Source organism: Mus caroli, unplaced genomic scaffold (genome assembly GCF_978045245.1).
Source record: "Mus caroli unplaced genomic scaffold, Mus_caroli_1 scaffold_7, whole genome shotgun sequence".
In the NCBI taxonomy this organism is placed as follows: domain Eukaryota; kingdom Metazoa; phylum Chordata; class Mammalia; order Rodentia; family Muridae; genus Mus; species Mus caroli.
This window is the reverse complement of record NW_028227262.1, coordinates 40,809,229-40,828,600: the sequence shown is the minus strand read 5'-3', so window position 1 is coordinate 40,828,600 and position 19,372 is coordinate 40,809,229.

Sequence of the window (19,372 nt, the reverse complement as noted above, 5' to 3'; positions counted from 1 at the left end):
TCTAGCAAGAAAATCTAGTAGTTAGGAGTAATTTAATCTTATAGGCTGGTATTGTCACTGGTGGAGTTTTTTTCTCATTTCCATAGAAATAACAGTGTATCCATATATGTGTGTGTGTGTGTGTACATATGCATATATACATATATAAATATATGTGTGTATACACATGTTATATAACATACATATATTTATATATATTACAGTTGTATTCATGTAAATGTCTCCAACTGATTGGACCCTCTAAAGTAACTGGAGGAAAACTCTTTCTCTTAGTCTTTCCTTTATGGCACGTGACATAGCCTAACCGCAGCAGAAAGCTTGAAATGTGTTTTACGGCAAACCTTTCTCCACACATGTAGGCATTAGTTCATGCTTAAGGTTTTTCTATAACCAGAACAACTTCCTTGATCAAGCAAACATGATGTCCGTGAAAATATCTGACATAACTTAAACAAACAGGCTTCCAGATAATAGATTATTTTACACAATAATCACCATAGTAAATTACATAATTGGTAAAATAGACATTTGAGAAACTTTACTCTTTAGAGCAGTTTAATATAATACACATTTTGGATTTTCAAAAATGTATGCAATTTATTTCTATTATAAAGATTTTTTTCACTTAGTTCATTGTAAGACCCTTTACCTCTCACTTGATTGGCATCACAGAAACCTGTGGGGGTTTGCCCTACTTGGAGAAGGCACGTGTACTGGCTGGTTTTGTGTCAACTTGAACAAGCTGGAGTTATCACAAAGAAAGGAGCTTCAGCTGAGAAAATGCCTCCACGAGATCCAACTGTAAGGCATTTTCTCAATGAGTGATCAAGAGGGGAAAGGCCCCTTATGGGTAGTACCATCCTTGGGCTGGTGTTCTTGAGTTCTATAAGAAAGCAAGATGAGCAAGCCTGGGGAAGCAAGCCAGTAAGTAACATCCCTCCATGGCTTCTGCATCAGCTCCTGTTTCCTGACCTGCTTGAGGTCCAGTCCTGACTTCCTTTGGTGATGAACCTCAACATGGAAGTGTAAGCTGAATAAACCCTTTCCTCCCCAACTTGCTTCTTGCTCATGATGTTTGTGCAGGAATAGAAACCCTGAATAAGAGGGCCACAGGCCTCTTCCGGCCTGAACAGCACCGGGTTAGCTAGAGCACAGGGTCCGCTGAAACCCACCAGCTACCCACAACCCCCGCCACAGGATTTTGAGACTTCTGGTGAGTGGAACACAGCTTCTGCTCCAGTCCAATCACGTGGGACCTGAGACTGCTTTGGTTGGGGAGGCAGAAATCTGGCCTGAGTAGGGCCACAAGCCTCTTCCGGTCAGAACAGCACCGGGGTAGCTACGGCGCTTGGTCGGCTGACACTCGCCAGCTACCCACAACACCCGCCACAGGATCTTAAGACTTCTGGTGAGTGGAACACAGCTTCTGCTCCAATCCAATTGCGGGCGGGACCTGAGACTGCATTAGTTAGGGAAGCAGAAAAACGGCCTAAGTAGGGCCACAGGCCTCTTCCAGCCTGAACAGCACCGGGGTAGCTAGAGCACAGGGACGGCTGACACCCACCAGCTACCCACGACCCCCGCCACAGGATTTTGAGACTTCTGGTGAGTGGAACACAGCTTCTGCTCCAATCTTTAAACAGTGACAACGACAACAACTAACCCCAGAGATTACCAGATGGCGAAAGGTAAACGTAATAATCTTACTAACAGAAACCAAGACCACTCACCATCATCAGAACCCAGCACTCCCACTTCGCCCAGTCCAGGGCACCCCAACACACCGGAAAAGCTAGACACGGATCTAAAAGCGTATCTCTTGATGATGGTAGAGGACTTCAAGAAGGACTTTAATAACACACTTAAAGAAATACAAAGGAACACTGATAAACAGGTAGAAGACATTAAAGAGAAAGCACAAAAATTCCTTAAAGAATTGCAGGAGAACACTGCTAAAGAGTTACAAATCCTTAAAGAAAAAAAGGATAACATAATCAAACAGGTAGAAGTCCTTAATGAAAAACAGGAAAACACATCCAAACAGATGATGGAAATGAACAAAACCATACTAGACCTAAAAAGGGAAGTAGACACAATAAAGAAAACCCAAAATGAGGCAACACTGGAGATAGAAACCCAGAAAAAAACCAATACAAGGACAGGAACCACGCCCTAAAACAACAAGAAGGTAATCCCTCAATAAACCAAAAGAAGACAGCCACAAGAACAGAATGCCAACTTTAACAACAAAAATAACAGGAAACAACAATTACTTTTCCTTAATATCTCTTAATATCAATGGACTCAACTCCCCGATAAAAAGATATAGACTAACAAACTGGCTACACAAACAAGACCAAACATTTTGCTGCTTACAGGAAACTCATCTCAGAGAAAAAGATAGACACTACCTCAGAATGAAAGGCTGGAAAACAATTTTCCAAGCAAATAGTATGAAGAAACAAGCTGGAGTAGCCATTCTAATATCTGATAAGATTGACTTCCAACCCAAAGTCATTAAAAAAGACAGGGAGGGACACTTCATATTCATCAAAGGTAAAATCCTCCAAGAGGAACTATCAATCCTGAATATCTATGCTCCAAATACAAAGGCAAACACATTCATTAAAGAAACTTTAATAAATCTCAAAGCACACATTGCACCTCATACAATAATAGTGGGAGACTTCAACACACCACTTTCACCAATGGACAGATCATGGAAACAGAAACTAAACAGGGACACAGAGAAACTAAGAGAAATTATGAATCAAATGGATCTGGCAGATATCTACAGAACATTCTATCCTAAAACAAAAGGATATACCTTCTTCTCAGCACCTCATGGTAACTTCTCCAAAATTGACCACATAATTGGTCACAAAACAGGACTCAACAGATACAAAAATATTGAAATTGTCCCATGCATCCTATCAGATCACCATGGACTAAGGCTGATCTTCAATAACAAAATAAATAATAGAAAGCCAACCTTCACGTGGAAACTGAACAACACTCTTCTCAATGATACCTTGGTCAAGGAAGGAATAAAGAAAGAAATTAAGGACTTTTTAGAGTTCAATGAAAATGAAGCCACAACATACCCAAACTTATGGGACGCAATGAAAGCATTTCTAAGAGGAAAACTCATAGCTCTGAGTGCCTCCAAAAGGAAACTAGAGAGAGCACACATTAGCAGCTTGACAACATACCTAAAAGCACTAGAACAAAAGGAAGCAAATTCACCCAAGAGGAGTAGACGGCAGGAAATAATCAAACTCAGGGGCGAAATCAACCAAGTGGAAACAAGAAGAACTATTCAAAGAATCAACCAATCAAGGAGCTGGTTCTTTGAGAAAATCAACAAGATAGATAAACCCTTAGCCAGACTCACTAGAGGGCACAGGGAAAGCATCCTAATTAACAAAATCAGAAATGAAAAAGGAGACATAACAACAGATCCTGAAGACATCCAAAACACCATCAGATCCTTCTACCAAAGGCTATACTCAACAAAACTGGAGAACCTGGATGAAATGGAGAAGTTCCTAGACAGATACCAGGTACCAAAGTTGAATCAAGATCAGGTTAATGATCTAAACAGCCCTATATCCCCCAAAGAAATAGAAGCAGTCATTAATAGTCTCCCAACTAAAAAAAGCCCAGGACCAGATGGGTTTAGTGCAGAGTTCTATCAGACCTTCAAAGAAGATCTAATCCCAGTTCTTCACAAACTATTCCACAAAATAGAAACAGAAGGTACTCTACCCAACTCATTCTATGAAGCCACAATTACTCTGATACCTAAACCACAAAAAGACCCAACAAAGATATAAAACTTCAGACCAATATCCCTTATGAATATTGATGCAAAAATCCTCAATAAAGTTCTTGCTAACCGAATCCAAGAACACATCAAAACAATCATCCATCCTGACCAAGTAGGTTTCATCCCAGGGATGCAGGGATGGTTCAATATATGGAAATCCATCAACGTAATCCAGTATATAAACAAACTCAAAGACAAAAACCACATGGTCCTCTCATTACATGCGGAAAAAGCATTTGACAAGATCCAACATCCATTCATGATAAAAGTCTTGGAAAGATCAGGAATTCAAGGCCCATACCTAGACATGATAAAAGCAATCTACAGCAAACCAGTAGCCAACATCAAAGTAAATGGTCAGAAGCTTGAAGCAATCCCTCTAAAATCAGGGACTAGACAAGGCTGTCCACTTTCTCCATACCTATTCAACATTGTACTTGAAGTCCTAGCCAGAGCAATTCGACAACAAAAGGAGATCAAAAGGATACAAATTTGAAAAGATGAAGTCAAAATATCACTTTTTGCAGATGATATGATAGTATATATAAGTGACCCTAAAAATTCCACCAGAGAATTCCTAAGCCTGATAAACAGCTTCGGTGAAGTAGCTGGATATAAAATTAACTCAAACAAATCAATGGCCTTTCTCTACACAAAGAATAAACAGGCTGAGAAAGAAATTAGGGAAACAACACCCTTCTCAATAGTCACAAATAATATAAAATATCTTGGCGTGACTCTAACTAAGGAAGTGAAAGATCTGTATAATAAAAACTTCAAGTCTCTGAAGAAAGAAATTATAGAAGATCTCAGAAGATGGAAAAACCTCCCATGCTCATGGATTGGCAGGATCAACATTGTAAAAATGGCTATCTTGCCAAAAGCAATCTACAGATTCAATGCAATCCCCATCAAAATTCCAACTCAATTCTTCAACGCATTTGAAAGGGCAATCGGCAGATTCATGTGGAATAACAAAAAACCTAGGATAGCAAAAACTCTTCTCAAGGATAAAAGAACCTCTGGTGGAATCACCATGCCGGACCTAAAGCTCTACTACAGAGCAATTGTGATAAAACCTGCATGGTACTGGTATAGTGACAGACAAATAGACCAATGGAATAGAATTGAAGACCCAGAAATGAACCCACACACCTATGGTCACTTGATCTTCGCCAAGGGAGCTAAAAACATCCAGTGGAAGAAAGACAGCATTTTCAACAAATGGTGCTGGCACAACTGGTTGTTAACATGTAGAAGAATGCGAATCGATCCATTCCTATCTCCTTGTACTAAGGTCAAGTCTAAGTGGATCAAGGAACTTCACATAAAACCAGAGACACTGAAACTTATAGAGGAGAAAGTGGGGAAAAGCCTTGAAGATATGGGCACAGGGGAAAAATTCCTGAATAGAACAGTAATGGCTTGTGCTGTAAGATCGAGAATTGACAAGTGGGACATCATGAAACTGCAAAGCTTCTGCAAGGCTAAAGACACCATCAATAAGACAAAAAAACCACCAACAGATTGGGAAAGGATCTTCACCTATCCTAAATCAGATAAGGGACTAATATCCAATATATATAAAGAACTCAAGAAGGTGGACTCCAGAAAATCAAATAACCCCATTAAAAAATGGGGCTCAGAACTGAACAAAGAATTCTCACCTGAGGGATAAGGAATGGCAGAGAAGCACCTGAAAAAATGTTCAACATCCTTAATCATCAGGGAAATGCAAATCAAAACAACCCTGAGATTCCACCTCACACCAGTCAGAATGGCTAAGATCAAAAATTCAGGTGACAGCAGATGCTGGTGAGGATGTGGAGAAAGAGGAACACTCCTCCATTGTTGGTGGGATTGCAAGCTTGTACAACCACTCTGGAAATCAGTCTGGCAGTTCCTCAGAAAATTGGACATAGTACTACCGGAGGATCCAGCAATACCTCTCCTGGGCATATATCCAGAAGATGTCCCAACCGGTAAAAAGGACACATGCTCCACTATGTTCATAGCAGCCCTATTTATAATAGCCAGAAGCTGGAAAAACCCAGATGTCCCTCAACAGAGGAATGGATACAGAAATTATGGTACATTTACACAATGGAGTACTACTCAGCTATTAAAAAGAATGAATTTATGAAATTCCTAGCCAAATGGATGGACCTGGAGGGCATCATCTTGAGTGAGGTAACACAATCACAAAAGAACTCACACAATATGTATTCACTGATAAGTGGATATTAGCCCAAAACTTAGGATACCCAAGTTATAAGATACAATTTGATAAACGCATGAAACTCAAGAAGAATGAAGACCAAAGTGTGGACACTGTGCCCCTTCTTAGAATTGGGAACAAAACACCCAGGGATGGAGTTACAGTGACAAAGTTCGTAGCTGTGATGAAAGGATGGACCATTTAGAGACTGCCGTATCCAGGGATCCATCCCATAATCAGCTTCTAAACCCTGACACCATTGCATACACTAGCAAGATTTTGCTGAAAGGACCCAAATATAGCTGTCTCTTGTGAGAAGATGCCGGGGCCTAGCAAACACAGGAGTGGATGCTCACAGTCAGCTATTGGATGTATCACAGGGCTCTCAATGGAGAAGCTAGAGAAAGTACCCAAGGAGCTAAAGGGATCTGCAACCCTATTGTTGGAACAACATGATGTACTAACCAGTACCCCGGAGCTCTTGTCTCTAGCTGCATATGTATTGAAAGATGGCCTAGTCGGCCATCAATGGAAAGAGAGGCCCATTGGACTTGCAAACTTTATATGCCCCAATATAGGGGAATGCCAGGGCCAAAAGAATGGGAATGGGTGGGTAGGGAAGTGGGGGGTGCTATGGGGGACTTTTGGGATAGCATTGGAAATGTAATTGAGGAAAATATGTAATAAAAATATTAAAAATTAAAAAAAAAAGAAACCCTGAATAAGACAGCATGCTACAACAAAAAGTTACTTGCACAGTGATGTGCTAGGCCTTGTATGTACTGGCTCCCAAATGCTGATTGTTACATTTTGAGAAGATTTGTGAGCCTGAACTTAAGCAGAACACTAGTGGAAAAAATTAGAAAAGAATTCCTGCAACCTAATTTTTTTCACATTTTAATTACTTTTATATTTTTGCAGTCTAGTCATTATCCCTCACCCAGTCTGCCCTCCCACAGTATCTCATCACATTCCTTCCCTCACCCCCGTCTCCAAGAGGATATTCCAACCTCCCCACTCCCTTGGGCCTCAAGTCTCTCAAGGGTCAGACACATCTCTCACTGACGTCAGACCTCTCTCTGCTGTATAGTGCCAGGGACCTTGGACAAGTACTCTGCTGCCTGGTGCTGCCTGGTTGGTGGCTCAGCATCAGAGAGATCTCAGGGGTCCAGGTTAGTTGAGACTGCTAGTCTTCCTATGGGGTTGCCTTCCTCCTTATCTTTTCCAACCTTTCCCTAATTCAACCACAGAGGTCGACTTCAGTTCATTGGTTGTATGTAAGTATCTGCTTCTGTCTCAGTCAGCTGCTTATTGGGCCAGAGGACAGCCATGCTAAGATCCTGTCTGTAAGCACACCATAGCATCAGTAATAGTGTCAGGCCTTGGAGCCTCCCCTTGAGATGGATCCCACTAGACCTCCTTTCCCCCAAGCTCTTCTCCATTTTTCCCTGCAGTTCTTTTAGACAGGAACAATTCAGGATCAGAATTTTTGACTGTGGGATGGCAACCCCATCCCTCCACTTGATGATCTGTCTTTCTACTGGAGGTGGACTTTACAAGTTTCCTCTTCCCCGATGTAAGGCATTTCATCTAAGGTCCCTCCCTTTGAGTCCTGAGAGTCTCTCTCCTCCCAGGTCTCTGGTACACTCTAGAACTGCCCCACCACCACCACTGTACATCCTGATGTTGCCTGTTTCCATTCTTTCCACTGGCCCTCAGGACTTCAGTCTTGTCCCTCTCCTGCCAATACCTAATCATGTTCCCCTTATCCCCTCCCTGTCCCCTCTCCCACCCTAGTCTCTCTCTCCTTCTGCCTCCCCTGATTGCTTTCTTCTCCCTCCAAAGCGAGATTGAAGCATCCTAACTTGGGCCCTTCTGTTTGTTAACCTTCTTGAGTTCTGTGGATTGTATCCTAGGTATTCTGTACTTTTTTTGCGAATATCCACTTCTTAGTGAGTATATACCTTGGATGTCCTTTGGGGGATGAGTTACCTCACTCTGGATGATATTTTCTAGTTCCATCCATTTGACTTCAAAATTCATGATGTCCTCATTCTTAAAAGCAGAATAGTATTCCATTGTGTAACTGAACCACACTTTCTGTATCCATTCTTCTGTCATGGGACATCTGAGTTGTTTCTAGCTTCTGGCTATCACAAACAAGGCCACTATGAACATAGTGCAGCACATGGCCATTTGGCATGGTGGAGCATCTTTTGGGTATATGCCCAAGAATGCTGTAGCTGGGTTTTCAGGTAGATCTATTTCCAATTTTCTGAGGAGCCTCCAGATTCATTTCCAGAGTAGTTCTTCAACCTTACATTTAAAAAAAAGCATGTTCTCTGTGATCAAGACAAAGGTGTACCTCTTACCACTTTTACTGATCATATGGGAAGGTTCTAGGCAAGATGATTAGGCAAAGGCAACAAAAACGGGTGACAAGTCAAATTTTACATTCCAAACTCTTTTATTTTCCTGCAATTTTATTCTATTTTTAAGTTTTTAATTTAAATTCTCTTTATTATATTTTTCATTATTTAAAATAATTTCTAAATTCAGATATATTTTGATCATAAAATTACTTCTTTTATTTTTTAAGATTATAATGTAATTATATCATTTCCCCCCTTTTCCATACAAACCTTCCCATATATTCTTCACCTTCCATATATTCTTCATTGTTTGCTTTCAAATTCAAGGCCACATCTCATTAATTGCAGGTATATGTGTGTACATACACATAAAAATGCATATATAGTCCTAAATACAACTTGATAACCAGTCTTCCCTGGGACTATTTCTCCCACTCTCAGCATCCCTTAGTTGCCCGTAGTTCTTTGTATATGGTTGAGGCCTCCTGAGGCCTCCTGGGTTTCCCCCACCCTTTTAGGAATGTCTATTGTCATTGTCCTTGTTTAGCTCATGTTTAGACAGTCATGTTGGTGATACTTTAATGAGTGTAATGTATTTACATTCCAGGGAGACAGGATCTCATAGTAAACTCCCTGATCCTCTGGCTCTTAGAGCGTCTCAGTTCCCTCTTTCACAATAATCTCTGAACCTTAGGTGCAGGAGATGTTGTAGATGTATCAGTTGGACCTGGGTTCTCCACCTCTGCATTTTGATTGATTGTGGTTTTCTTTAATGGTCTCCTTTTGCTGCTGAGAAGTTTCCTTTATGAGGAGTAAGTACAAATGTTTAGATGGTTGTTAGGGATTCTCTTACTCTTGTAAAGTGGCAGTTGTACGTGCTTCTTCAAGATTCATGACTTCATTAGTGGTGAGAAGTTGGCTAAGTTTCTAGCCAGAAATGATTTCCCTCCTGACTGGGTCTTGAGTCTAATTAGAGAGCTGTAGGTTACCAGGGAGCTGTGCACATTACTTCTGCACCTTTAGAATCATCATGACATGCTGCACATTGTTGTGGTTCATAGGCAGCATACTGGATAACTCTGTCAGTTGTTTCCCTCATCTGGAACCTTGCATGGTGCCTTCTATTCAGCCATAAGGAAAAATAAAACCATGAATTTTACAGGTAATTAAATAGGACTAGAAAAGATCATTCTGAGAGAGGTAATCCAGACCCAGAAAGAGAAATGTAACATCTTCAGCTGTGTGTTCCTGTAAGTTCTTCAGCTGTAGCTCCTGTAAGAACTACTGAAATGAGGGAACTGAAAAGGGACCATTGCTGAGGCGGAGTGTGGAGGAGCAATAATGAGGAAAAAGAGCAGGGTACAAGTGATCTGATGGGGAATAGCTTTAATTAGGGAGATGGAACGGGATAAATACAGAAGAAGAGAGCCTAAAATAACAATTGAGTGTGTCTGAAAAAGTCAGAAGGATTTATATGATTAATAATCTACCTAAGAACCTATAATAAACATAAGTCAGTATATAAATATACATATATAGCTTAAATAAAAAGTTTCCATCTGAGCTAACAACAGTCTCTCCAAAAGCCAAAGTCCATTTGAAATAATCCCCAAACCAGGCATGAAACAGCCTCTTTTGAGTTTTGTTCATGGTTGTCCAAGAGACTCCCAAACCATTGTAGACTGTTAGACATGTAGATGCTTGACATGGCTCGTGTCAACAATATATCTACTCAAGACTTTACACACTCAGGGTTTCACCTACTCCCATACCATGGGTACTCCTTCTTAGCCTACAACCATACAAAATTCTTTTACCATTAACCTAAAAATGTATGGGTAACTTGTAGTTACTGAGTTCTTGGCTAACTTCAGTCTAGAACACCATGATAGTCTACTGGTTTTCAAAATGGATTTTAATATTTTCTCAAATAAAAAGTTCTGTGTTCCAGCATACCCAAATTTATGAGACACAATGAAAGTAGTACTAAGAGGAAAATACATATCACTAAGTGCCTTCATGAAGAAACTGGAGAGATCTTACACTAGCAACTTAACACCACACCTTAAAGTTCTGTCTTAGTTAGGGTTTTACTGCTGTGAACAGACACCATGACCAAGGCAAGTCTTATAAAAAAAAACAACATTTAATTGGGGCTGGCTTACAGGTTCAGAGGTTCAGTCCATTATCATCAAGGTGAGAGCATGGCAGTATCCAGGCAGGCATGATGCAGCAGGAGCTTAGAGTTCTATGTCTTCATTCAAAGGCTGCTAGTGGAAGACTGACTTCTAGGCAACTTGGGTGAGGATTTTATACCCACACCTACAGTGACACACCCATTCCAACCAGGTCACACCTATTCCAACAAGGCCACACCTTCAGATGGTGCCACTCCCTGGTCCAAAGATATACATTCCATGTATATACTCCCTGGTCCCCATAGACTTGTTCAAAAACACGAGTCTATGGGGGCCATACTTAAACATAGCATAATGCAAAATGTATTAAGTCCAACTTTCAAAGTCCTCATAGTCTATAGCAGTTGCAACAATGTTAAAAGTCCAAAGTTCAAGGTCTCTTCTGAGATTCATTCAACTTAATTAACTGTAATCCCCAAAGCAAGCCAGTAAAGAACATCCCTCCGTGGCCTCTGCATCAGCTCCTGCTTCCTGACCTGCTTGAGTTCTAGTCCTGACTTCTTTGGTGATGAACAGCAGTATGGAAGTGTAAGCCGAATAAACCCTTTCCTCCCCAACTTGCTTCTTGGTCATGGTGTTTGTGAAGGAATAGAAACCCTGACTAAGACAAGCTCTAAAACAAAAATGAAGCAAAAACACCAAAGAGGAGTAGATGGCATGAAAAAAAATCAAACTCAGGGCAGAAATCAACCAATTAGAAACAAAGATAATGATACAAAGCATCAACAAAATCAACAAGATAGATTAACTAAAGGACACAAAGATAGTACCAAAATCAACAAAATCAGAAAAGGGAGACATAACAACAGAAACTGAGGAAACTTTTTTAAAAAATCATCAGAATATACTACAAAAGCTCACACTCAACAAAACTGGAAAATCTAGATGAAATGGATGACTTTCTAGACATATACTAAAGTTAATTCAAGATCAGGTAAGCTATCTAAACAATCCCATAACACCTAAGGAAATAGAAGCAGTTATTAAAAACCTCACAACCAAAATGAAAGCCCAGGGCCAGATGGTTTTAGTGAAGAATTCTACCAGACCTTCAAAGAAGAGCTAATAAAATACTCCTCAAACTATTCCACAAAATAGAAATAGAAGGACCATTATCTAAATTGTTCTATGAAGCCACAGTTACTCTGATACCTAAATCACACAAAGATCCAACAAAGAAAGAGGACTTCAGGCCCATTTTGCTTATAAATATCAACACAAAAATACTCAATAAAATTCTTGCAAAACAGATCCAAGAAAACACCAAAGCAATCATTCACCAGGAACAAGTAGGCCTCATCCCAGGAATGCAGGGATGGTTCAATATACAAAAATCCATCAATGTAATCTCCCATGTAAACAAACCCAAAGAAAAGGAAATTACATGATCATTTCATTTCATTACATGATCATTTCATTTAAAGCCTTTGACAAACTCGAATACACTTTCATGTTAAAAGTCTTGGAGAGATCAGGAATTCAAGGCAGATGCCTAGCAATATACAACTAATCAACAGTCAATATCAAACTAAAAGGAGAAAATCTTGAAGCAATCCCATGAAAATCAGGGATAAGAAAAGGCTGCTTACTCTCCCTATTTATTCAATAAAGTACTCAAAGTTCTAGTTAGAGCAATTAAACAACAAAACAAGGTCAAAAGGATCTGAGTTGGAAAAGAAGAAGTCAAAGTACCACTATTTGCAGATGATATGATAATATACATAAGCAACTCCAAAAATTGCACCAAAGAACTCTTACAGCTAATAAGTTCATCAAAGTGACTAGATATAAAATTAACTCAACAAATCAGTATCTTTCCTTTATACAGGATAAACAGACTGAGAAGGAAAGTAGGGAAACAACATCCTTCATAATAGTCATGATATAAAATATCTTGGGGTAACTCTAACCAAACAAGTTGAAAGATCTGTATGAAGTTTGGCGCTAAGATGAAAGGATAGACTATCCAGAGACTACGCCATCCAGGGATCCATCCTATAATCAGCCACCAAACCCAGACACTATTGCATATGCCAGAAAGATTTTGCTGAAGGGACTCTGTTATAGCTGTCTCATATGAGGCTATGCCAGTGCCTAGAAAATACAGAAGTAGATGCTCACAGTCATCTATAAGATGGAACACAGGGCCCACAATGGAGAAGCTAGAGAAAGCATCCAAGGAGCTAAGGGGGTCTGCAACCCTATAGGTGGAACAACAATATGAGCTAACCAGTACCCCCAGAGCTCATATCTCTAGCTGCATATGTAGCAGAAGATGGCCTAGTCGGCCATCACTGGGAAGAGAGGCCCCTTAGTATTGCAAACTTTATATGCCCCAGTACAGGGGAATGCCAGGGCCAAGAAGTGGGAGTGGGTGGGTAGGGAAGCAGGGTGGAGGGAGGGTATAGGGAACTTTCAGGATGGCATTTGAAGTGTATAAAAAGAAAATATCTAATAAAAATTTTTAAAAAAAGAAAGATCTGTATGACAAGAATTTCAAGTCTTTGAAGAAAATTGAAGAAGACTTCAGAAGATAAAAAGATCTCCCATGTTGATGGATTGGTAGTGGTAACATAGTAAAAAAGGCCATCCTACTGAAAGCAATCTATAGATTCAACACAATCGCCATCAAAATTCCAACATAATTCACAGACATGGAAAGAACAATTGTCAACTTCATTTGGAAAAACAAAAAATCCAGGACAGCCAAAACAATTATCAACAATAGAAGATCTTCTAAGAGAATCACTATCCCTGACCTCAAGCTGTACTACAGAGCGACAGTGATTTAAAAAAAAAAGTGCATGGTATTGGTACAGAGAAAGACAGGTAGATCAATAGAATAGAATTCAAGACCAAGAAATAAACCTACACACCTACGGACACTTGAGCTTTAACAAAGAAGCCAAAGATATACAGTGGAATAAAAAATGCATCTTCAACACATAGTGCTGGTCTAACCAGAGGTCTACATGTAGAAAAATGCAAATTCATTCATATTTATCACACTGCACAATTCTCAAATCCAAGTGGATCAAGGAACTCCACATAAAACCAGATACACTAAATCTAATAGATGAGAAAATGGAGAATAGCCTTGAACTCATTGGTACAGGAGACAACTTCCTGAACAGAAAGAACACCAATGGCTCAGGCTGTAGAATCAACAATTGACAAATGGGACCTCATGAAACTGAAATGCTTCTGTAAGGCAAATGACTCTGTCAATAGGACAAAATGGCAACCTACATGTTGGGAAAAGATCTTCACTAACCTTACATCTGATAGAGGGCTAAAAAACTCCAAAAATCTACACATCCCAACTAAAAACTGAGGTACAGAGCTAAACAGAGAATTCTCAACTGAGGAATCTTGAATGTCTGTGAAGCACTTAAAGAAATGTTCAACATCCTTGGTCACCAAGGAAATGCAAATCAAAACGACCCTGAGATTAAACCTTACACCAACCAAAATGGCTAAGATCAAAAAGTCAAGTGACAGTATATGATGGCAAAAGAGTGGAGAAAGAGGAGCAGTCCTCCATTGCTGATGGAACTGCAAACTGGTACAACCACTCTAGAGACTAATCTGGTGGTTCCTCAGAAAATTGGGGACAGTTCTACCTGAAGACCCAGCTATACCACTCCTGAGCATAAACCCAAAAGGTGCTCTACCATATGTGCCCCACTTATTTATCATCAACACGTTCTTATTTGTAATAATCAGAAGCTGGAAACAACCCACATGCCCCTCAACAGAAGAATGGATACCAAAAAATGTGGTTCATTTACACAAAAGAATGCTATTCGGCTAGTAAAAGGGAGGAGATCATGAAATTTTGCAGGCAAATGGATGGAAATAGAAAATATCAACCTATGTGAGGTAACCCAAACCCCAAAGGACATGTATGGTATGTACTCACTGATAAGTGGATATTAGCCAAAAAGTTCAGAACACCCATACTACAACTCACAGACTGCAGGAAGCTTAACAAGATGGAAGACCCACTTAAAAGGGGAAACAAAATAATCATAGGAGGTAGAGGGAAGGAGGAACCTGGGTGAGAGAGAGGAGGGGTGATGAAGAAAGGGAGGCAGGATCAGATATGGGGAAGAAGCAGGAGAGAAGCCGGAAAGGGCCAAGAGAATGGATCAAAATATGCAGCAGTGGGAGGGTAAGGTACAGGGATGGGGTGGGGCAACCTCTAGAAAGTCCCAGAGACCTGGGATGTAAGAAGGTACCAGAACTCAATGGGGATGACATTAGCTAAAATGCCCAACAGTGGGGAGATAGAACTGAAGAAACCACCTAGAGTAGACAGACATGGCCCCCAGTTGAGGTAGAGGGCTACCCACCCATCTTCAAAAATTTTAACACAAAATTGTTCCTGTCTAAAGGAAATGCTTGGACAAAAATAGAGCAGAGACTAAAAGAAAGGCCACCTAAAGATCAGCCCAACCTGGGGATCCATCCCATGTGTGCACACCAAACCCTGAGACTATTACTAATGCCTTATTGTGCTTCCAGACAGGAGCCTGGCATACCTGTCCTATGACAGGGTCTACCAGCAGCTGACTGAGACAAACGCAGATACTTACAGCCAGCCATTGGATTGAGGTCAGGGACCCATACAGAAAAGAGTTAGGGGAAGGATTAAAGAGCTGAGCAGGATTGCATTCTCCCATAGGAAGAACAACAGTGTCAACTAACCTGGATCCCTCAAAGCTCCCAGAGACCAAGGAGCACACATTAGCTGGTCCGTGGGCCCCAGCACATGTGGAGCAGAGGACTGCTTTGTCTGGCCTCAGTAGGAGAGGATGAGATTAATCCTGTGGAAACTTGATTTCCCCAGGGAAGAGGGATGCTGGTAGGGATGAGATTGGAGTGTGTCAGCTGGTGGGGGAACACTCTCTCAGAGGAGGGGGTAGGGGGGATGGGGAGGAGGACTCGGGGAGAGGGGACCACCAGGAAGGAGGCAACTTTTGGAATGTAAATAAATAAAATAATGTAATAAAAAATTTCAAAAATAAAATCCTGCATTCTTTGGAATCATCTGCCATTTGTTTTCTTTCCTACTGAAGTAAAAATTAAATATATTTCTTCATCCTACAGTTTATACTCATTTTCCATCCCTATACTAATATCTAATCACTTACACTTTAGCTTGACTTAGTCTAATGTTTGCCTTCCTTTCTCCCTTGAAACAATGTGACAATACTTTGTGTTTGATATATTTCTCCAAAGAATCTCCAAAGATTAATATAATATTTACTATTTGTTACTTCAGTAGAGCACAATATTGGTTCTTCTCAAAGAATATGAACATCATTAGGAGATGAAAACCTCAGCTAAAAATGTAAAACAAAAAAAAAAAAAGAAACTGCAATCTGCAGATGGTTCATTGGATAATAGAGTTGCTATATGAGCAAGAAGACCTGAATTTAAATCCTCAGCACCCATGTGAAATGCTGGCTATGACTGCATGTTCATGCCTATGGCTATGACTGCATGTTCATGCCTATAACCCCAGTGTTGTAAAGGATGCAAAGAGAGTGTTGCTGGAATATTCTGCTTTCCAGCCTAGCTCTACGCTGTCTCAAAAGATCCTGCCTTAAAAGAATAATACAGAGAAAGAGCAAGGCACCTGACATCCTCCTCTGGTTTTTGTGTTTGTAAGCATGCACATACATGTGCACACAAGTGCTTATAAAACACACACACCATATTCACATGTAAACACAAATTCACACATAACACACACTCAAAAATGCTCATATCTCTTAAGTACATACCATATTCAAATGTACACACACAGTGCTTATATCACATAAAAATACCATATTTACAGAAAAATACACACACTCACATTCATATATATACACTCACACATGCCTACATATTAATATTTTGGCCTTTGGAAGAAACAATGGGCTGGGAGACTGAAAATATTGGCAATCTATTAATGTTAAGGTTGAAGGAATATAATAGGAATAGGGAAATAACTAATACCAAGAAAATAGAAGAAAAAAAAACTTCCTTTCCTGGGCTTTTACCTCATAAGCAAATAAAAAACTGATTTAAGCATTTCTTTATCACCCTTCAGAAGGAGCCACTCTCATGTGTGACATTATAGTATAGTCACACATATAATGAGGTTAGTATTCAGAGACTTTTAGAATAGGTCAAGTTCATCACAAACATATTGTCATATTGGTTCACTGTATTTTCTACCACATCATTTTACAGAGTGGTGGGTCCTGGTTTAAAAGGAATTTATCTGTGAGGGTATTGCATTGACCTTTTAGGCAATCATCAGTAAGTGTTGTATATATTGAAATGAAGAATGTGTATATAAACAAATGGTCTATGGAAGTAGTCAAGAGAGAGAACCTAAAATCCATCTCACCTACAAACTCTTTGAAATCTTTACAAGAATTCCTTCAAAAATTCATTCTGGTTTACAACCCTAACATTGCCCAAAAGAACACATGACCAGAAATGAAAGCCACTAATAAATACAGGAAAAGCAGGCTGTGACTCTCTGCCCTGATCATGAGCATCATTTAAGTGTTAAGTTCAGAGGTGGATGGCAGATGATCTTGTGATGTTGTCTTCTCAGCACCAATGTACAGCTCTCTCTCTCTGACACTATCAACATCCTTTGCAGTTATTTTGACTGAGCAGAAAAAAAAATCTCAAGCCAAGTTACCCTAAACACCAAGCCTGGACTAGTCCACAGGAGACACTTATAACTGTGCTTCTCCAGCACAAAATTAAGACCCTGGATCTTATGAACCCATCTAATGATTTAGGTCTTATTTGGGGTGCTGGAATTGCACATTTTCTCAAAGCTCTTCACTCAATACCAAGATGCCAACAACATATGAAAGAAGAGGCTGGTGGTTTTTATTATACTATTCAATTAATATTATAGTTATAGCTGCAAGAATTATTTGGTATATATTAAAAAAGAAACAAAAACCCTTTCCAAATTTTAACAAGCAGCAAAACTTTGCAGCTATCTAGAGATGAACATGGTTGTTTCTCTAACCCGGAAATACTGATACCTCCTCCCCAAAGCTTCTTAGAGAAGCTGTTGGTTCTTACTTTTTCTTTGTCCTTTTTTTTTTTTAAATTAAAAATAACCTTGTTTCACACAATATATTCTGATCACTGTTTCCCTCATCTCATCTCAGATCTTCCCCACCTCCCTGACCATTCCACTCTACACCTTCTTTCTTCCTTCCTCTTCCTTTCTTTCCTCCTTCCTTTCTTTCCTCCTTCCTTCCTTCCTTGTTCCTTCCTTCCTTCCCCCCCCTCTCTCTTTCTTTCTTTCTTTCTCTTGGGAGAAAGACAGTCTCTGGTGTTCTAGTTCACGTAACAGATTTTGCATACAGAAAGAGCATGAGGTGGTCACCTATAAGGACAAACCCAGCTCTCACCAAGTTTGTGACTCTGGAGGTAAGTGTCTCTCTAAAAGAGATCATGTTCCAGAACCTAGATTGACTATTTGTGCAAGGCTGCTCAGGATGTATTATGTTTGCCTCTGGAGTTTATTGCAGACAAATTTTCCCTGGAATATACTGCTGGGGAAAATGCTGACCAAACACCATCTATATTTACACACTTAGATATTCATTAAAGCAGAAAATGCCCACTAAATTTAGAGAGATACTAAGCAGCAAACCACAGCAGACCAGAGCAGAAAGTTGGCTAAAATCTTCTCCCAGAGTGTACCAGGGACAAATGAGTCAGATTTACAGCAATGACTTGTCCCAGGTGACCCTGACTACAAGGCTGTCAAGTACGCCTCACAGGAAATAAGTTTGTTTGTTTGTCTTTTTCACTCAGGAAGACAATGAGTGGGTTAGATGGGAAATTTTCCAGTGAAAACAGAAGCAATTACATGTGAACAGGGAGTGTGCCGTTGATAGTCCAAGAAACCTTGATAAGAAGAATCATTTAATATCTTACATTTTCTACTAGTCTGACAGAAAATGTGAGCAAATAGTATTCCCAAGCCTTCCTCTCTGTCAGTTTTTTGTGTATATGAGACGAGTTAAATCTTAGATTTGAATGCATATAGCTTGGATTCCCTTCTTCATTTGTTCATAAGAGAAATGAGGCTACAGGAAATAGTCCACTTTCCCAAGATATACATTTAAAGGGGTAGGTTTAATTTCTTCAACAAGCAAATGCTTACTGTTCCATTTGTGCACTACTAAACATTAGCAAATACAACTAGCAGCTTGCTAAGAGTACAGGATTTGGGGCCTCACCCAAAACCTGAGAAATATTTATTATCAGCAGCATCCAAACAAGAGCTACCATGATGCATACATCCAGCAAACTCTGACAAACACTGCCCCATATGTGTCACTTCCTTCATATGAACCATCTTGCATGTGGCAATTTGGAAAGTGGATCTAAAGGAAAGAGCATTTACGTGGGAGATGTGCGGTAATGGAAAGAGATATTTGGGGGAGCTTGAGATACTTTAGGAGGGTAGAAAAAACATAAAGTATAGGAGTCCTGAGCCAATTGAAACAAGTATGAGATTCTGGATCTGGAAATAGGAAAAGAAACGAGATGAAGGGGTTAGAAATAAATTTCCCCTTTCTTTCACCATTCCTCTACAGGATGTACCACTGGTCATTCAAGTAGATTTCAGGGCTGGGATGGTGGCTCAGTGGAGAAAGTGATGGCTGCATAACCACGGAGATGGTATAGGCACCTGTGCTCCCAGTGCTACCAG